General features: G+C 43.4%; 1 protein-coding gene across 3 annotated transcripts in view; it reads left to right on the forward strand.

The window, feature by feature from the left end:
• Positions 1-13,955: 13,955 nt before the first annotated feature.
• ESRRG (estrogen related receptor gamma) overlaps positions 13,956-16,946 on the forward strand; it is a 624,815-nt gene continuing 621,824 nt past the window's right edge. Inside the window, exon 1 of one of the 3 annotated variants that reach the window (XM_036841541.1) lies at positions 13,956-14,005. The gene's annotated coding sequence lies outside the window, so the exon portion shown is untranslated. Of the gene's footprint in view, positions 14,006-15,764; positions 15,878-16,946 lie in introns of those variants that run through there. The other 2 variants (XM_036841532.1, XM_036841523.1) reach the window with 2 other exon arrangements.

Here is a 16,946-nt window from a genome sequence, read left to right on the forward strand (position 1 = left end):
TCCTGGTTGTATCCCATATCATTGTTCCACTTAACGTAATACTAAAATACTCCAAACTATGTTTGTTGTCTGTTTTGGAAGCATTTCTTAGGATTGATTTTCTTGTACTTATTCATGCTATTCACAAGGCTATTTCAACATTTAGTGACATATGCACATTCCCTCATTGTTGATGGATAGAAGTAAAAATGTTTTTGGAAAGATTTTGAAAAGCAGCAAGACCTAGCGCTTAAGATCTGGGATATGCTACTAATACCATTGACATTATAGAAAATAACTGATTTTTTATTAATTAATAAAGTTTACTTTTATAAGGCAGTTTTAGGTTCACAGTGAAACCTAAAAGCAGAAAGTATGGAGTTTATATACCCCCTGCCCCCCACATGCAGAGCGTCTCCCACTATCAACATTCCCTCTCCCCCAGAGTGGTACTTTTGTTACAACTGATGAACCTACACATCATTATCACCAAAAGTCTGTAGTTTACATTGGGGTTCAGTCTTGGAGTTGCAGATTCTATGGGTTTCGACAAATGTATAATGACATATATCCACAATTGTAGTTATCATACAGAATATTTTCCCTGCCCTAAAAATCCTCAGTGCTCTATCTATTCATCCTTCCCCAACCCCCTAATTCCTGGCAACCACTGATACTTCTACTGTCTCCATGGTTTTGCCTTTTCCAGAATGTCATATAGTTGGAATCATACAGTATGTAGCCTTTTCAGATTGGCTTCTTTCACTTAATAATATGCATTTAAGAGTCCTCCATAACTTTTTATAGCTTGATAGCTCATTTCTTTTCAGCCTTGAATACTATTCCATTCTCTGAATGGGCCACAGCTTATTTCTCCATTAACCTACTAAATGACCTCTTGGTTGCTTCCAAATTTTTAGAATTATGAATAAAGCTCCTATAAACATCCATGTGCAGCTATTTGTGTGTACATAAGTTTCCAGTTCATTCAAGTAAGTACCAAGGAGTGTATTTGTTGGATTGTATGTAAGAATATGCTTGGTTTTGTAAGAAATTCCCTGACCATATTCCAAAGTGGCTGTACCGTTTTGTGTCCACCAGCAACGGATGAGTGTTCTTATTGCTCCACATTCTCACCAGCATGTGTTGTTGTCAGTGTTTTGGGTTTTCAGCCATTCTAGTAAATGTGTAGTGTTATCTCATTTTAATCTGCGATTCCCTAATGATATACAATATTGAACATTTTTCATGAACTTACTTGTCATCTGTATTTCTTCTCTGGTGAGGTGTCTGTCATGTCTTTTACCCATTTTTCAATTGGGTTTCATTGGGTCATTGGTTTTCTTAATATTAAGATTTAAGTGTTGTTTGTATATTTTGGTAACAGCCCTTTATTAGATGTGAGGTTTGTCTTCTCATTCTCTTGATATTGTCTTCCACAAAGTGGAGGTATTAAATTTTAATAAGTTCCAGCTTATCACTTGCTTCTTTCATGAATCATACCTCCAGTGTCATATGTAAAAAGTTATCACCATCACCAAGGTCATTTAGGTCTTTCTATGTTATCTATGATCCAGTTTGAGCTCTTTTGTGAAGAGTGTAAGGTCTTTTCTTAGATTCCTCTTTTGTATGTGGATGTCCAGTTGTTCTAGTACCATTGGTTGGAAAGACTATCTTTGCTTCATTGTATTGCTTTTACTCTTTTGTCAAAGCTCAGTTGACTATATTTATGTGGGTTTACTTCTGAGCTCTCTATTTTGTTCCATTGATCTATTTGTATATTCTTTCACCAACACCACACTGGCTTGATTATTGTAGCTATAATAAGTCATAAAGTCAGGCAGTGTCAATCCATCAACTTTATTCTTCTCCTTTAATTTTGAGTTGGCTATTTTGGGTCTTAGCCTTTTTCATATAAACTTTAGAAATAGTTTGTTGATATCCACAAGATAACTTACTGAGATTTTGAATGGGACTGCATCAAATCTACAGGATCAAGTTGGGAAAATCCGACATTATCAGATTATCAGAAAGACACAGTACTGAGTCTTTCTATCCATGAACATGGAATATCTCTCCATTTATTTTTTCTTTTATTTCTATTTATCAGAGTTTTGTAGTTTTCCTCATATAGATCTTGTATATATTTTGTTAGACTTATACCCAAGTATTTCTCTTTATTGGTGCTAATGTAACTGTTAATGTGTTTTTAATTTAAGGTTCCTTTTGTTCATTGATGATACAAAGGAAAGAGATTTACTTTTGTATATTAACCTGTATCCTACAACCTTGCTATAATCACTTAATAGTTCCAGGAGTTTTTTGGTTGATTCTTTCAGATTTTCTACATAAATGATCATGTCATATGTGAACAGAGACAGTTTTATTTCATCCTTTTCAATCAGTATACATTTTCTTTTCTTTTCTTGTCTTATCACATTAGTTAGAATTTCCCGTATCATGTTGAAAAGCAGTGGTGGGAGGGTTCATCCTTGCCTTGTTCCTGATTTTAGGAGGAAAGCTTTAAGTTTCTCACCATAAGTACAATGTTTGCTGTAGGATTTTTATAGATGTTCTTTGTCAAGTTGAGGAAGTTCTCCTCTATTCCTGGTTTGCTGAGAATTTTTATCATGAATTGGTGTTGGATTTTGTCAAATGCTTTTTCTGCATTATTAGATATGTTCATGTGATTTTTCTTTAGACTGTTGATATAATGTATTACATTAATAGATTGATGTTTTGAATGTTTAACCAACCTTACATATCTGGGATAAATCCTCCTTGATCATAGTGTATAAATCTTTTTATACATTGTTGGATTAGATTTGCTAATATTTTTAAAGGAATTTTGCATTTGTACTAATGCGAGGTATTGGTCAGCAGTTTTCTTTTTTTGTAATGTCCTTGTTTGTTTTTTTAAATAAATTTTTATTTATTTATTTATGTATTTATTTATTTTTGGCTGTGTTGGGTCTTTGTTACTGCGTGTGGGCTTTCTCTAGTTGCAGCGAACAGGGGCTACTCTTCGTTGCAGTGCACGGACTTCTCATTGTGGTGGCTTCTCTTGTTGCAGAGCATAGGCTCTAGGCACACAGGCTTCAGTAGTTGTGGCACATGGGCTTAGTTGCTCTGCGACATATGGGATCTTCCTGGACCAGCACTCGAACCCATGTCCCCTGCATTGGCAGGTGGATTCTTAACGACTGTGCCACCAGGGAAGTCCCTCCTTGTTTGGTTTTGGTATTAGGGTAATGCTGGCCTCACAGAATGAGATAGAAAGTATTTCCTCTGCTTTTATCTTTTGAAATCGACTGTAGGTAATTGATATAATTTCTTCCTTAAATGATTGATGAAATTAGTGAATTCATCTGAATCTGGTGCTTTCTGTTTCAGAAAGCTATTAATTATTGATTCAATTTATTTAATAGATATAATCTTCAAATTGTTTCTTCTTGTGTGAGTTTTGACAGATAGGGTCTTTTAAATAATTTTTCTATTTCATCTAGTTATTAAATTTGTGGGCGTAGAGTTGTATGATAATACATACAAGAATAATATTTCTTTGTTATCCTTCTAATGTATCCATGGGATATGTAGTAATGTCCTCTATTTCATTTTTGATATTAGTAATTTGTGTTTTCTCCCTCTCTCTTTTTTTTTTTTTTTTTTGGTTAGCTTGGCTAAAGGTTTATCAATTTTGTTGGTCCTCTCAAAAAATCAGCTTTCAACTTTGTTGATTTTCTCTATTGATATCCTGCTTTCAATGTCATTGATTTCTGCTCTAATTCCTATTATTTATTTTCTTCCCCTTGCTTTGGATTTACTTTGTTCTTCTTTTTTTTTAGTTTCCTAAGGTGGAAGTTTAGATTATTGATTTTATATCCTTCTTTTTACCCAATATAAACATTTAATGCTGTAAGCTTCCCTCTTAGGAATGCTTTTGCTGAACACACAGATTTTGATAAACTGTATTTTCATTTTTATTTAGTTCAAAATATCTTTTAGTTTCTCTTGAGATTTCTTTTTTGACTCATGTGTTATCTACAAGTGTGTTGTTTAGTCTCCAAATATTTTGAGATTTTCCAGCTATCTTTCTGTTATTGATTTCTAGTTTAATTCCATTGTGGTCTGAGAACAGACTTGTATGGTTTCTACTTTTTTAAATTTGTTAAGGTGTGTTGTATGGTACAAAATGTGGCTTACCTTGGTGAATGTTCTAGGTGAGCTTGAGAAGAATATGTGATCTGCTGTTGTTGGATGAAGTAGTATATTGATGTCAATTATATTCAGTTGATTGATGGTGCTGTTAAATTCAACTATACCTTTACTGATTTTGTGCCTGCTGGTCTGTCCATTTCTGATGGACAGGTGTTAAAGTCTCCAACTATAATAGTGGATTTATCTATTTCTCCTTGCAGTTCTATCAGTTTTTGCCTCACATATTTTGATGCCTTGTTGTTAAATGCATACATATTGAAGACTGTTATGTCTTCTTAGAGTATTGAACCCTTTATCATTATGTATTGCCCTTCTTACCCCTAAAAAATTTTCCTTGTTCTAAAATCTACTTTGTCTGAAAGTAATACAGCTATTCCGCCTTTCTTCTGATTAGTGTTAGTATGATATATTTTCCTCCATCCCGTTACTTTTAATCTATGTGTGTCTTTATATTCAAAGCAGGTTATTTGTAGACAACACATAGTTAGATATTGCTTTTTGATCCACTCTAACAATCTTTCTCTTTTAACTGGTATATTTAGGCCATTGATGTTTAAAGTGATTATTGATATAGTTGTGTTAGAATCTACTGTATTTGTTACTGTTTTCTATATGTTGACCTGTTCTTTGTCCCTTTTTTGTCTTCCACAATTTTTCTGCTTTTTATGTTTTTTGTAATATTTATTTTTTTCCTTTTTTTAATTGAAGTTTAGTTGATTTACAATATTATATTAGTTTCAGGTGTATAATATAGTGATTCAAAATTTTTATAAATTATACTCCATTTATAGTTGTTACCATATAATGTCTATATTCCCTTGTGCTGTCCAATATATCCTTGTTGCTTATCTATTTTATACATAGTAGTTTGTACTTCTTAATCCCATACCATTATCTTGCCCCTACCCACTTCCCTCTCCCCAGTGGTAATCACCAGATTGTTCTCCATATCTGTGAGTCTGTTTCTGTTTTGTTATATACATTCCTTTGTTTTATTTTTCAGATGCTACATATAAATGAAAACATAGAGTATTTGTCTTTCTCTGTCTGACTTATGTCACTAAGCTTATGTGTCTAGGTCCATTCACATTGTTGCAAATGCTTTTTGTGGTTTCAATTGAGCATTTTATGTAATTCCATTTTCTCTCCTTTCTTAGCATATCAATTATACTTATTGTCATACTCTTTTAGTGGTTGCTTTAAAGTTTGCAATATACATTGACAACTAACTCAAGTCTACTTTCAAGTGACACTATACCACTTCATGGTTAGTGCAAGTACATTACAATAACAAAATAATCCTAATTCCTCCTTCCTGTCCCTTGCATCATTGCTGTCATTCACTTTCACTTATACAAAGACTATAATCATTGAATATATTGTTGCTTTTATTATTTTGAACAAACTGTTACCTATTAGATCAATGAAGAATAAGAAAAATAAATGCTTTATTTTATCTTCACTATTCCTTTTGTAAAGCTTTTTTTTCCTTTATGTAGATCCAAGTCTCTGACCTATATTATTTTTCTTTCTTCTGAAGAATTTCTTTTAATATTTCTTGCAACCAGATGTAGTGGCAACAGATTCCTTCAATATTTGTTTGTCTGAGAAAGTCTTTATTTCTCCTTCACTTTTGAAGGATAATTTCACAGGGTACAGAATTCTAGGTTGGTAGTTTTTTCTCTCAACACTTTAAATATTTCACTCCACACTTTCTGAGGAGAAATCAGATGTAATGTTTATCTTTCCTCCTCTATAGGTAAGATTTTGTTCCTCTGGCTATTTTGAACTTTTTTTCTTTATCTTTGATTTTCTAAAGTTTGAATATGAATGTGTCTAGGTATAGTATTTTCCTCTCTTTTTTTTGTTGTTTGTTTTTATTTGTTTGTTTTTACATTTATCCTACTTGGTGTTCTCTGAGCTTTCTGGATCTGTAGTTTTGTGTCTGACATTAATTTGAAGAAATTCTCAGTCATTATTACTTCAAATATTGCCTCTGTTCCTTTCTTTCTTCCTCTTCTGGTATTTCCATTATGCATGTTACAACTTTTATAGTTGTCCCACAGTCCTTGGATATTCTATTCTTTTTTCCCCTCTCTCTCTTTTTCCTCCTGCATTTCAGCTTTAGAAGTTTCCATTGTCAAATCCTCAAGCTTAGAAATTATTTCCTCAGCTGTGTCCACTCTATTAGTGAGCCCATCTCAAAAGCATTCTTCATTTTTATTACAGTGTTTTTGATCTCCAGTATTTCTTTTTGATTCTTTCTGAGAATTTCCATTTCTCTGATTACACTATCCATCTGCACTTGCATGTTCTCTACTCTTTCTATTAAATCCTTTAGTGTATTAATCATGTATTAAAAAAAAAAAATCCTGGTCTGATAATTTCAACATTCCTGCCATATTTGATTAATTCCAATGCTTGTTCAGCCTTTTCAAACTGTGTTTTTTTGCTTTTTAGTATGCTTTGTAATTTTTGTTGAAAGGTTAACATGACGCACTGGGTAAAAGAAACTGCAAGTTAATAGGCTTTTAGTGATGTAGGGGTAACGTGTGGGGGGGAGGAGAACTGTCCTATAGTCCTATGATTACGTCTCAGTCTTTTGATGAGCTTGTGCCCCTGGGCTGTGAATTTCACTAATACATCTCAGTTTTTTACTCTCCATAGGTGGGACCAGATGGCTAGAAGGGGCTGTAGCTGGGTAGTTCCCTTTCCTCAGGTACTTAGTTTCTGATAAATCCCAATAGATTTGGCTCTAGCAAACCAGTTTCTCCTGAAGGCAGGCCTTGTTAAGAAAAACAGAATACTATGGCATGTTTAAAATGGTTCCTTTTCCCTTCCTCCTCCAGGAAGTATGAGAGTATTTGTCTCTGACATTCACAGCAAGGAACTGGTAGAGCTCCTGGAAATAAAACTCATAGAGGTATGAGGTCCTGTCTATGACTGGCTCTCGCTGGAGTTTTTAACTCTCAGATTTGTTCACACAGAGTCGCCAGCAATTTGTCAATTCCAGTTCAGTTTTCCCCAGTACTGGTTCCTGAGGAGGTTTCAGCTCTTGGGTTTCTAACTCCCATAAGTTGTGATCGTCTGTATTTATCTGTCTATGTCTCCTATTTTGGGGACAGCAGTTTGCCCTGTGACCTCACTTCTCTGATGAATCTAAGAAGAATTGATTTTTCAGTCTGTTCAGCCTTTTACTTGTTAGGATGGAGTGGTGACTTCTGAGCTCCATTCATGCTGGATCGCAATCATTGGCTTTTGAATATCCATGTTACCTAGCTTATACTTCTTGGAAATGAGTCTGAATAAGTGGCCATAGATTTAAGTACTTACTTAACAAAACTTCCTCCTGCATTTTTTGACTTGGATCTGCTGAATCAAGGGTGACCAATCGTAATGGTCTGATTTACCTTCGTTTGCCATTGTATTTCAAAGAGCCTATGATATTGTGACCTGTGCCAAAGAAGTCTTTGAGGGAAAAAATGGAATTATTCTGTAAATAAACTGAGAGACGAATGGATAAGCAAATAAGTAATTCCTTCAGATCTCTCATATCCAAAAAACTACTGACACTATTAATACATCCAGAAATGTTTAATATCAAAATCCAATCTGAAAGCAAACAAGCAAACAAATTCTTTATCTTAAAGATAAAGAGAATACACGTTAAGCAGTAGCATCTGATTTGAAAACGTTTTAAATGATATACCAATACCCAGGCAGATACAGTAGTTTTCTTCATCAAGTCTAAGCTCTCCTTGTAGCCTCAATGAGGTATTTTTGTTCTTTTTCTCTGCTCTCTGATAAATCTTGCCAGAGAGATTTCATTTGAATTGCAGACATATACATCACCTCTTCTGTACTTAATGCTACAAGTGAGATGTACGCTTTTAAAAGTAAATCTTTTTTCTTTGGTTTGTGCAAATTTATCCACATTCTCCTTTGCTCCTCCTGTCACTTCTGGCACATAATCTTCCAGGGCCAGTCAGGCTTGGGGGATGTAATATGCAGCTCTTGAGCATGGACACAATTAATCACAGGATCAATTCTGGGCCATGTTCTAAACTAAACAACCAAGACAACCAGCCCTAACAATTGGCTGTTCTAATTATCCTTGAAATAATTAATTGAATGAAATATGCAGCTGGTTAATTTTTTCACTATATAATATCAAGCAACTGTTTTTACTTTTATCCATATTATATTGAATTACTACTTTAAAGTTAAATAATTTTTTTAAAACTCAACTTTAGTGCAATGGAGGATAGGAGAAATTTGTTCTGTGATACCTAAAACATCTAGGATTCAATTGAATGGCAGAGATCTTAGCTCCCTTTTGGTTAGGTCAAACAAATGCACTGGTGGTATTTGCAAACATCTGGAAACAAGACATAAAAGTAGATTATTACTTAGACTCATGCATATTGATGTGTCATTGTGCACGCACATTTGTACAATAGTGCATATTAGTTCCAAATATTTTAGGAGAAAAGTGAATGACAGTCCTTTACTAATTATTGTCATTTCATTTTTTTTCTTTAAATATCTTTTCTGGAGACCAAAAAAGCTACAAAAAAATGGAGGAAAAGCCATAATATCTCTAGTAGGATATCTTCATTGGTCATCACAATTCCTGATAAGAATGATTACCTTTTTGTTTGTTTGTACATGTGTGTGTAAGATTTTTGTTTCTCTTTGTAATACACCTGCAACACATCTGTACTGTGAAGATCTGAGCATGATTATTCTCCAGCAATTCCATCAAATAGTGAATGTGAGCAGAAATGAGAGGCGACTTTTAAAAATGTGCTTATGCTAATCTCTTGGTTTGGCGTCCATATGCTTCCTAGTCGCCCTGACTTGATGAGCATAATTTAAATGTACAGTTTTCTTTCTAAAAAAAATAGGTCGAGTAACTGGACAGAATGAGATGCAGTTTCCTTCTGATTTCAGTTTGACTTGTGGTTCTTGCTGTTTACAGACCACTGGGATTCAGGGAGAATCACACATGAAATAGAGTTTAAGAAAGATTAGCTGCAGAAAACTCACTGTGGATATTACAAAGTGGCCTTTGCACAGCTCATACAACATTTGGAAAAGCAAACATCTTCCAGAACTTCTCTTGTGGTCTCTGACACCATCACTACATGTCAGTATGGTAAGGTCTTAGCTCTCTTGATTCAACAGTATTATATCTATCATGTATCAAGAAGTGAAGGCAATTAATCTACTGAAAAGTTTCTCTATTTAAGTCTCTAAGCAAATGATCAGAAGAATGTGGGTGACAACACCTTCTTCCTAAATACAGAGTTGAATCTCCAAGGCTCCTTTCTCTGAATAATTCTTCGACTATATTTTATACATTGATAATCATTATTATAATTTAAAAGGTGTGACCAGGGAGGTTAACTACTTCAAATATTCCAAAATTCTCAAAAGAAACAGGTTGTTGTAGGCCAATTAGGTGCCAAGGGCCTGAAGGACAGAGGAAGATTCATATATCTTTAAAGTCTATGTGGTTCTCCTATAAGCCACTTACCTACTTCCTTTGAGAAAGACAGAAGGGGGAAAAAAAGATAAATGCTCACAGGAACTGATGATATCACACCGTGCAGCTGCTAATGCATATGGATGTGTCATGCAAATGTCCCCAGCAGAAACACATTCCTTAGTTTAAACCTGCAACCATATTCAGCAATAAAAGTTTCCAAATCAAACTGCTGACTCCTTTTTTTTTTTTTTTTTCCTTATCAAAACACCCCAGCATACATCTTACCAGGCAGAGTAAATCAAAAGAACCAGCTGGAGTTACCAACTCTTGTTTTCCCCTGGATATCAGGTGTGTGCTGCAATTTTGCAGATCAATTTGTGAGCTGAAATAAGGAGCTGTGGTCCACTCGACTCAAAATAAAGCCATTTGGGTAATGCTTGTGCTACTTTTCCAAAGGCCTTATCTTTGCAAAGGGATATTGTAATTTACCAACTGATTGTTTTTTTTTTTCCCCTGACTAAAGATAGGTGTTGATTATACCTCTATCTGAATTTTAAAAAGATCTAGAGGAACTCAGAGGAATACTGAGTAATAGAACGTTGTTCTCTTGTCTTTATCTTTTCTACCCTTCTAGTTTTAAATTTTGCAGATTCTCTGATAAGTTGATAGGAGAAGTAGATTCAAGGGAAGGACAGAAAAAAAAAAAGGAGAATAAGGAAAAAAGAAAAGAGGTGGAAGGAATTTGGGAGGCAATCTTGTCACATTAAATTTTCCAAAGCATCGACATAGTTAGAACATACAGCTGTGAATTTACTGGGACATATACTTCTCCTCATGCTGCGACTGCGTATTTATGGAAAAGTTCTGTATTGAGGAATGAAAAATGTCAAACAAGAAACTACAACTGTTACCTGGAGGGGATCTTATAAGGAAACTTGGGAGTGATTCACTCCAACTTTTTTATGGCTGGGAGAAGGAATACCACTTTGACATTTTTTTATAGGGATGTATGCCGAAGCTAAGCGCTTAGAAGAGCGAGGCAGTTGAGATGAGATGCGGAAAGAGAAAATGAGTACGTATCTGGGGATTAACCCGCATTGGTCTTCTACGGGGGGGTGGGGGGCAGGCTAGGCATTCACTTTGAAGTCACCACTCCTGTGAAACGCCCTCAATTCTGAATGAAATTACTTAGGGTGAAATTGCATATCTGCAGGTGGCCTCGTCTGCCTGCGTGCGCTCTGGGTTTCTTGCTCCCCGAGGCCGGGATGTGACTGGCCTGGCTGCAAGATCGCCCCCTGAATTGCCTAGTCTCCCGTGAAAGGGCGTAGCCTCCTAGAAGTAGCCCCTCTTTTCCCGTACCCTCGCCTTCTGCGCTCCAAGAAGCGGGGAAACCCCTTCCTCTTTCTCAGACCTGGGGCCCTGGAGTTTGTGGTTTCGCCTCGGGGAGCCCGGGGCGAGGGCCAGGAGGATGAGCGGAGACAGGCCAGAGCCGGGAAAGGCAGCGGTTGCTCGTTCTCTTCACCGGGACTCTCGGCCACCGCTTTCACTAACAGAGAGGTCGGTCCGTTCGAAAAGCCCCGGCTCAAGCCTTCAGCTTAGGCCCAAGGCAGGCTGGGGGGTAGCAATGGCCTTGGGGATCTTCCCTCCCGTTCCCGCAACTCCCCCGCCAACGGTCAAGTCGCATTAGAGGATGTAAGGAGCCCGCTCCAGGAGCCGGTCATTTACTCTTTGTCTCTGTGTATTGCTTATACACCTATAGGCGAGAGAAACGTTCACAGAAAGAGAGCGAACTGCTGCGATTTGCACCCCCTCCCGCTCCTGGACGCAGGCAATTCCTCGCACGCATCTGGCGGCGCGGGCCGAGCGGCCTCCGCGCGGCTCATATACATATTTCGAGGGGGAGGCCGGGAGGCCGCTTCATCGCCGGGTCAATGTGTTAATTAAAAGTTGGTGCGAGTTGGTCAGCACGCAGTCCCAGATGTGCTTAACAGCATGCAATTAACACACAAGGCAAATCTTTTCGAAGATACCAGAATTGAAGACCTCCCAAAGAAACTCCACCCTGCCCCCGCCCTTAACGTGAAATCGCAATGGCAAATAAGGGAAAAGTCATTAAAAGACGTAATTCAATGTGGGCCGCCGTTTCTTGAAGGGGGTCGGGCTAGAAAAAAATTTTCCTAAATCTATATATTTCAAAAATAAATAGCAAATTGATTTTTTTTTTCCCCTGCAGGACGTGCAGGCACGAGATCCGTTTCCCTGCGTTCCCACCCCATGTATATTAAACAGCGGGCGAGCGGCGGCCGCGTGGCGCGGTGACCTAGCGAGCGGCGGGAGTCCCCCGGTCTCCGCGCAGGTCCCCGCGTCGCCGCCGCCGCCGATCGCAGAGGGGTCTCTTGCAGCCAGATTGGTTTCTACATCCAGGGATAATTACCGCACGCTCACTTGCCTGGCGTCCTTTATATTTTCAAAAGTGCTGGGAGTGTGTGTGTGTGTGTGTGTGTGTTGATAGAGTCATTCTAGATAAAATATATTGATATGAAAAGTAAAAGTGTTGGTGGAGACACTTAATATCATCATTGCCCCCAGTGGAGAAGCGGGTCCAGATTTCAATCGCCCGAGGCTGCTTCTGCCGACTCGCACCTGCCCTTAGTTTTTAGCCCCTTGCACTCAGTTCTCAGGCCTCCATGAGTCAGTTTGCTTCTATTTGTCTTTTAATTCGGGTTGACTCACTTAATGTTTTTTTCTCACCTCTCAGAGCCAAAGACCCCGATCTGTTAGCCCCCCGTTCTCCTCACAGACACACGGGCATGCGTGCGTGTACACACACACACACACACACCACTCTGCAACTTCCTCACTTCCCGGGGCTTGTGGAAGCCAGGTGAGGACTTGGTGCCCCATTGGCCACCTTGAGGCCACAAGTAAACTTCTTGGTTATCATCCTAGACTTGTGTCTTAGGATGGTTTGGTTTCAGAGGTGACATGTGATTCCATCACCAACACCACACAAGGGGACGGGAGTAACCATTCTAATCAATTAATTGTTATGTGTCGTATCTAAAGGGCGTGCCTTATTGATGACACCTAATGAAGCAAATAATGGATTTGCAGTATCTTGGCTATCCATCTGGTCCTTCTAGAAACCTGGATGTTAAGGAGAGATGGATAGTGATGGATGGAGAGAAGGAGAGAGAGAAAGGGGAGGGGAGGGGGGAAGAGAAGGGGTCGGCTATAGATCCTCGGAAACGGATCAGATTTGTTGAGTGTCAGCTTGAAGAAGGCAGTCTGAGCCGTGATTTAAACACGGGCAGTATCACTGTTAACTAGTGTCCCATGACTGCCCCACCCCCAGTCTGCCTTCCTGCCGCTGCCTTCTTTTCTCCCTTTTGTAGGATACAGAAGGTGAATAATGAAACCATTTTGCTAATAGTTTATGAGCCATGAGATTGGAAATGTATATGGATAGACCAGAGCACCAGACTAAAATCATTTGAAAGAAGCGTGAGGCTTGGCAGAGAAAGAAACCTGCCGTGTCCTCTCTCCCCAGCCCGGAGCGGAACGGAACGGATGAGGTGGCCTCGTGCCTCTCCGCTCCATCCGAGGGCAGCGGATTGGCCCGTCCTCTCGCCAGCCTCTTACCCTCCTCGTCTCCCCGAGGGGCTGGAGCGAGAGGGAGATGAATTGGGGCGATGGCCTGATAGCGCGAGCGGGAGATAATCGTTATCACCAGGATTTTTCTTCCAGTGATGGGATCTAAACAGATCTGTCACACTGGGCAGCTTTCCCCGAGGCAGGAAACAATAGACGTGAACTTCGCGGTGAAGACAGCCACGGGGACGCTGTCTGCACGTGTGTCATTTCTGTCCCCATAGGGCCTGTTCCCCCAGTACGAACACCCAGAACCTTCCAGAAACGCCGCAAGCCCCCATCTGACTCCCATACTCGGCCCGCAAGGAGGTTCTCATCCGCTTTCTTTGCGGAGTTACCACAGTTTCAAAGCCTTGGGCTCCAGGGGCTGGATGAAGGGGAACTTGAGGGATTGTGGGCAGGGGTGGGTGAGGTGAAAGGAGAGGCGCTGGCCTGGCCCCTCTCTTCCCAGTCCACACAGGGGCCCCAAAGCCTGGGGAAATCCTCGAAGACAGCTCGAAACAGTGGCCCAAGCCAATGGCCCGCGAGAGACCGCCCCACATCTGGCCGAGAGTCCCGGAGCGCGAGGGCGCGCGGGAGAGGGCGGGGGCGGGCTCGCTGGAGGCGCAGGCTCCGGGGCCGGGCTCCCCAGCCGGGTCAGCAACCGGAGCGGGAAGGCCGGGACAGGTACGTAGTCAGGGGAGCGCAAGCCAGGCGCGAGCGGCCCGGGACGCCCGGGCTCCGTCCAGTTCCGTCTGGGAGCACCCTTAAGCTGGCTTTGGGCCGGGGCGGAGAGGCCATCCCCCGCGGACTCGGGGCCCTTGGGGAAGCGAGGGAAGCGCAGCTGTCTGCCCGGCGCCCGGGGAGCGCGGGCTTCGGATGGCTGGAAATGCCGCGCGCACCCGCCTGCGTGGAGTCGAGGGCAGTGGGCGCACCCCGCAGGGAGAACGGCCGCTGAAACCCCCTTAGCACCTCTGCCTTTCCCCCGTCCTGCCAAACTCGGCTGGAGTCTGGGATAAAGCAAAATAACTTTTCCGTTTACGGGGGAGGTAACCGGCGGGAAGTAGTATTAGAAGAAGCGGGAACCGGGCGGCAGCGCCCTGCCCCCAACTGCGTGGAGGACCCTCTTCGGTTTTCTCCCAGGGGTAGGGGTAGTGGTGAGACCTAAGACATTTCTGTTCATAGGGGGCGGCTGGTGGCGCTGGGCGGGGCAGGCAGTGAAAAGAAAGAGCGCCACCGTTCTCTGGCTCTCCTCTCCCCCAGCTTGAGGCCGTCTTTAGGCCCCTTGGGCGGGCTTGGCTCCCTGCTCTGCAGGCCTTGCCTCGACTATGGAGCCTCCAAAGAGAATCCGTGCAACCTCCTTTCACCTGCAGCGTCCTCAATTTCTCAGTCCCCCACAGCCAACCATATTAGACTATACCATTGACTCTGGTTGATGTGAGACATCCGATAAATTTAGCGAAGCAAACTCTTGAACTGGGGAGTTTGGAGTGGAGAGCTAGCGTCTGTCGTTCTCGGGGGGGTGGGTTTATTTTTAAGAAAGCACCTGGCATGAAAATGAAAATCTTACTAACCCAATCACCGTTCGCAGTCTGGCCCTGGCTCAAGGAAAGCGGGAGGGTGGGCGGCGAGTGGCCGTCAGGACTCACAGTCACAGGGATCTCTTCCGGTCGGCAGGTGTGCGCCGGCTCGGCGAAAAGGCGGTCGGCCCCGGGGCGCCATCGGGCAGGGCGCGCTGCCCCTGAGTTTGCGGCCCCCGGGCGAGCGAGGACGTGACCCCGGGGCACGCCTCCGTAACCTCGGCGGGTCATGGCCGAGGGGTCAAGTAAAGTTCCTGCGGGGGGAGGGTGTTGCTAGCCCTGGGGTGTTATGGTTGACCCCGGGAAAGGAAACCTACACTCTACGAACTCTCGTCCCGGCGGCTCAAGAAACCTCAAATCCTGGTAGTTTCCCGCTTTCCTCACGTAGTCCCAGGGGGAAGCCGGCTCCGTGTGCCCCTCCCCCTCCCTGCTTCTACAGCCAAGCCCTAGGATCCTCGCTCTCCCGGGCCTTTGCCCTTCCCAGCTGGTGCCTCTAGTGCCCAACTGGGGTTGGGGTGGGGGGAGCCAAAGAGGCGGAGTAACCCCCCTCCTTGCAAAAATAACAGAACTACTGGAAGTTCTAATAAAACTAAATCCCACCCCCCCAATCTGTCCCCCTCCCAAATCCTGCCTGGAGAGTTGCGGCGGAGGGATGTGTGGGGGGGAGGCGGAGGGAGGGAGGGTCATCCCGGGGAAGGGGGATTCGGCGCACATTTACGCCCGCGCCTCTCATTTGTTAGTTGATTCGGTCTAAAAGTTCGCTATTTATAGGCTACACTCGGCAGCCCGAATCCCCGCGCCCGCTTCCTTTGCAAAGTGAGAGAGGTCCCCGCGGCGCCGAGCGGCCCGTCTCGGTCGTGTCCCGTGATCTGTACTGTTCTGTTTCTGCCCTCACGCCGCAGGCAGCTGAGCACCTCGCGGGCAGCCCCGAAACCACCCACTGGCAGTAGTTGAGAGAGCGGCTCTGCAGTCCGACCATGTGAGTCCGCGCCTAACCGGGCTCGGCGCGCGCGCGGGCGGGCGGGCGGACGCGGGGGAGGCGCTGCCGCTCGGCCGTCGCGCCCGCGCCCCTCGGGCTGGCCTCCGCCTCTGCCCTTGCGACCTCCAGCTCCTTTCTTCTCCCTCCTCCCCCTTTGATTTCTCCTTTCTCATTGTCTATTTCCATGCTTCTCTGACTCTTCCCCTGCTCTCAACTTCCAGCTGAGTTTGGGCACAAAAAAGAGCGGCGACTGGCCTTTACGTGGGAGGCGGGGTGGGCTAGGCATGTCTGTTTCCTAAAGAAGAAAACTCTGTGGGTCTGGGGGAGGGGGAGGCGCGTACCGGAGGCGGCCTGGAGCGCGGCCCCGCGCGCGGCGGGAGGGGACGAGGCGCGTTCAGAGCGAGACCTTTCCTTTTGCCTTGGCACCGACCGACCGCAGGATGGGAATGCGGTGCTCACGAAGCCTCGCTGTTTGGAACTATCCCTCTACAATGGGGGGGGGGGCGGGGGGCAGATGTCTTAAACCGCCCCGGGCGAAAGGAGGGAAGAATGTGGGCGCTGGCCGAGGGTAGTCGGGAAATAGAGTCAAGTCCCTGGATTACAGGTAGAATTGGGCGCTGCGACAACCTTTCTGCCCCACGGCGGTGGACAGGACTCGCTTGCGGAGACAGCAAGGGCGCAAGCGGGTCGTGGCCGTCCGTGGGCCTTGACCTTGTCTTCCTTTTCTACCTGCCAGCGCCTTAGACGATGCTTCTGTGTTTTTAGAACCCAGAAGTCAAGGGGGCGGGGAGCCTGGCCGGCAGGAAATGTTCCCGAGCCTCGGGCGAGAGGAGCGCCAGGCGCGCGCGCGTGGCTCGGGGAAGGGCTATGCGCTCGGGGCTGCGGCCCGGCCGGCTTTCCCGCAGGCGCGCGGCGGCGGCCATGAGCCTCGCGCAGGGCTCTTCAAACCACCCTTTCCCCCCAGAGACCGGGTGCGACATTTGGGGGGTGGAGAAGGCTGTGACTGAAAATAACCGGGGGCTCGGAACCGTTTGGCCGGAGATGTGAGCCCCAGCGCTTAAGTGGAGAG

This window comes from Balaenoptera musculus, chromosome 1 (assembly GCF_009873245.2).
Source record: "Balaenoptera musculus isolate JJ_BM4_2016_0621 chromosome 1, mBalMus1.pri.v3, whole genome shotgun sequence".
Taxonomy (NCBI): Eukaryota; Metazoa; Chordata; class Mammalia; order Artiodactyla; family Balaenopteridae; genus Balaenoptera; species Balaenoptera musculus.